The sequence below is a fragment of the Anneissia japonica genome, unplaced genomic scaffold (genome assembly GCF_011630105.1).
Source record: "Anneissia japonica isolate Jap-2015-1 unplaced genomic scaffold, ASM1163010v1 scaffold287965_len1858130_cov191, whole genome shotgun sequence".
Taxonomy (NCBI): Eukaryota; Metazoa; Echinodermata; class Crinoidea; order Comatulida; family Comatulidae; genus Anneissia; species Anneissia japonica.
In genome coordinates this window covers 84,158-88,612 of record NW_022748342.1, presented here as the reverse complement: position 1 = coordinate 88,612, position 4,455 = coordinate 84,158, and the positions used below count along the sequence as shown (strand labels likewise).

Genomic DNA, 4,455 nt, shown 5'->3' with positions numbered 1-4,455 from the left:
CTACAATGGTCAGGAGACAATCCGTGCGCATGAGCTATAGGCCTACCTCATCCGAAAGACAACGTATTAAAGCAAAGTGTCCCACCCCAAACACTATTTATAGTCCAACTTCTCACCATTGCAGTACGGTAGCTCGCCGACGATACATTATAAAAAATATGATTATGATCGTTATTATGTGCACATGCAAGCCCGTAGGCAGGATTTTTTAATGGGGGTTCCAATTTTTCACAAAAGGGCACTTTAAGTTCTTACCCACCTCAGCCCCACCATGGCTAGGGTAAATTTTAAAGATATAACACCTTAAATAATGTCCGGAAATTTCAAATTTCAAATAGGCCCCCCCTACTTGGAGTATTAGCGGATGTATGTAGGCCTTTCTTTAATTTATTTGTGATCTTTCTTAATAGGACAGCAGTCGACTGTTACCAGGTTGGCGTAATGAAGCCAGCTGGACCAAAAAAAATCCGCAAGTAGAAAATCCACAAAACCAATATGCAAATCCCGATGAATTTGTATATCCGATTGACGAACGTCCGATTGGACAAAACTGGCAACAGCATATGTATACGAATCGTTATTTTGACCGAGAGGGAGATGCTATGAAAAAGGTGAGTCGGGTATGCGGATACGTAGAAATAGAGAGCAGCTTTCGATTAGGCATTCTTTTCTAAAGCATGGCGATCTGTGAGTCTTAAAAACCATAATTGACTATATGGAATGAATTTAGTGTGAAAGACAGTCTACAACGCTGGAATGACCATAGTCGTCCGCATTTTTTGTTTTAACATAATGCTATCTCTCAGCGACCACTTGCCCATTTCAATCTCTGCATTTGATGTCTCTCGTCTCTCTCACTTTCGGGGCGATTCTCCTGATCGGGTGGGGTGGGGCTGTCTCTTATACACATCTAGATGTGTATAAGAGACAGCTCAAAACGCCTCGAAAGCGGTCCAGTGGGCGAAGCCCCCGAAAATCCTGACAATTTAGGGGTTTAAAATGCTTATTTAATCGACTTTCGAGTTTACTAATATGTTTCTTCCCGACGAATTGTGTTTTTTTTAATCCCCGACGGGGTAGGGGATCTCCCCCCCCCACGCTGGCGCCACCCCTGACGAGAGTTTCAATTTTACACCAGGACAAAAACACTCCTATTAACGACATTTTATTAAAGCATCCAAAGCGCATCATTTGAATTTTAGTAACAGGTATATTTTGGTTTTAAATGAAACAGAATATTGATAATTTAACTCAAATTATTTTATTTTGTTTTTATTTATTATTTTTAGGCTTTTCTGGCTCTTCTACAACAAGACTACAGATAGTGACAAACGATCAATGTATTCTGAGGACACAACCGTTACCACTTCTCCGTTTTTACCTTTTTGAATATACATTAGTGGAGAAATAATTTTCTAGTATATTCTTCACTTTTGGGATAATTTTGTGAATATCTTTACGACTATTAACATAATTATTTGTCGGCCATCAAATGAAATTTTGCTTGTCGATAAAGCGTCATCAAATGAGATTACTTGGTGATAACTCGTCATGAATAATCTTTGATCACACATTGTATTCCTTTGATCATCACATTTGCTAATTCAAATTGCACCTTGATCACTGGTTGACGACGCGTTATAAACACTAAGTTGTTTTATCGTTTATCGATTATGTATCATTGAGAGAAACACGCATCCTATAATACTTCACGTTGTCATGTACGAAAGAAAAAAATGATGATGAATATTTAAATAAATTTGGTTCTCCCGAGTTGTCGATAATTTCTGACATATTTATACTCCAACAATTTACTATTTCAATGAATATTTAATGTAATTTCAAATTCATTGTTATTTCAGTATATGTTATTAGGAATAACTTTAGTGGCAGTCCCAAGAATACGATTTTTCTGAGAGATCGTTTTGAACAGGATTTCTTAGAATAAAGCACAGAGAGTGAGAGGTGCTAACTGGGGCATAAGTTGATAAGAAGGAAGTTCCGAGGCACTCCCGACTTGTCATTATCGATCCACTCTTCCGCATTCTGAGAGGTTGGCTAACGGCTAAACTTTCTACAAATTTCTTTAATTTTTCCGTGTGATAGTAGGCCTAGCCTAGGTAGAATCGTGCAAATTTGCAATCTCTATTTTGCTAATCCATAGTAGACTGGCGCTACAAGGTACTTCCTGCCGTTTTTAACCGACGAAAGAGTGTATCCTCTCTTATATCATTACTTTACTGCTCAAGGGTGTTTAAAATGTATATTAGAAAGAGGTTAGGCCTATATAAGTGGCTAATTAAACATATTTGTGAATAATTAAGCCTAATATTTCAGTCATGTACGTCTACATGTAAACGTTTTTATTTTATTTTATTTTGAATTTATGGCATTGAAATAACATAACCGGTAGTGGTAAAGCAGGGGAACCTTGTAGCCGTTTCCCCTCTCTGGATCCGCTCATGAGAATAATTATAATAAATAAATGTAGTATTTTATCGATGTATATATAAAAATTCACATGATAGCATCCCATTCGGATTTTAGCGCTAAATACCTATTGCTGTATCATACACGCTTACCCCTATCGGTATTTCATTATATATAGTTTTTAGTAGCTACAATATACATAGGCCTATTCTAATTATCCAGGACAAGACAATTTATTGTTTTCGAAAATACATTTTAATTCGATAGGTCTACAAAAATACCCGAAGGAAAGGGAGATAAAACATTTTAAAATTAATAAAAAGTGTGAAGATAATCTATAAATGTATCAATCGTATTTGTTAATTGTTGTGTACTTTTGTGGGCTTCAGAATCAAGTATGGTGGGTCACATTTGATGAGTACAATACGGACAGACAGTAGAAGCTCTGTCCGAATTTGAAGCACAACACAGTAAGGATGAGGAGATAAGCCTAAACAAGACCCCGTTGGTTACGTCAAAGAGAGGGAGCTCTGACCAATGTTAGGTTAAATAAATGGCGACTATAACGAATAATTGAATAAAATAAATCATTCTTAGTATAATTATCATTGCCATCTCTAGCCATACAGTATCAAGTTACGGCATGGATTAGACTGATGCGTTGACCTATTCTACTGCATTGCTGCATACTAAACTAACGTCACCATCATCATCAACATCATCGTCATTATCATCACCATCATCATTGTCATCATCATCATCATTGTCCTAAACATCATTACCTTTACAGTATATACCAAAGCTAAGCTGATTACGTCGACACGAGGAATCATCACTAACCATGTCACTCATATTAAGATGTGATGTTAACTCGAGGTGTTCTGTTTCATTTTGTTACGTGACTATTTTAAGGGTCCGTAATCTGCAATATTAATAAAATATCAAATTACGATTTTAATCGTTGCTTTCTCGTAACATGCCAAAACTATGATAAAGCAACATCAAAATATGTTTTTTTTTTAAATAGGGTAATAACCCGAGGTGATTTGCAATTTTCTGAAATAAAATAAGGGTTTATAAATTAATATATCGTAGTTCAAATATGAACAACAATAATAATAATGTTTATAATGATGATGTCATGGTGGTGATGATAATGATGATGATGTTGATGATAATATCAATAATTGCAATTTCTAATACAAATGTGAAAAATAAAAGAAATTATTATAGAATGAAATTATGAAAATTGAATTCAATACCAATCATATAGCACAATAAACAAATCATAGTACTGTACCAATCAGAGCCGTAGATAGAGAGAGTTTGGCCAACTCGGTTTCAATCACGTGACTTACACCGGCCATGTTGTCACCAAAACAAAACAACGCGATAGGGTAGGAAGTTAGCAGTTATTATAGATGATTAATGCTATATAATGTGAAATACCGTTATGTTGGGTTTGGGTTGCTGCAATCGATCCAACAAAGAAACAAAAATGTATTAATTTCCTTAAATTCCAAAAAGGAGGAGGATTTGGGATTTTATTTTAACTTCGCATGGCGATCGAAAAAAATTTCGCTATCCACGTAGTACTATTACTAAATTACAAGGCATGTACCACTTCGCGGTAATAATATATCCACCTACTACTACTAGGCCCAGACAGGCCTAAATTTCGGTACTTCTTCGGCCGAACATCTTAAGGTAGTACTTAAATCAGCTTAATTACGATGATAATAAGAAAAAAAGAAGAATTTTCAAGCAGCAATGATTTATAAAAAGATGCGTTGTTGCACTTTGCTATTAAATTATATAACTAAATTTCCAGAAAGCTACATGAAGTATCAGTCAAAGCTTAAATTATTATAATAAAAAATTAAAATTGAATCCTCCAATAAAAGCGAAAACTTGTCCAAGGAGTCCTGAGCTATGCAAACATGCCCAATTGTGCTTTACAAATCAATTCATTGTGCAACTAAAGATTTTAAAGATAAACATATATTTTAAAGATATAGGCCTAAT

General features: G+C 35.2%; 1 long non-coding RNA gene across 1 annotated transcript; it reads left to right on the top strand.

Annotated features, from left to right (window-relative positions):
• The first annotated feature begins 358 nt into the window (after positions 1 to 358).
• On the top strand, positions 359 to 2,768 carry LOC117120851. Its single transcript, XR_004447437.1, has 2 exons — positions 359 to 611; positions 1,290 to 2,768. It is a non-coding gene; the product is annotated as an uncharacterized LOC117120851 (long non-coding RNA).
• The last annotated feature ends 1,687 nt before the right edge of the window (positions 2,769 to 4,455 follow it).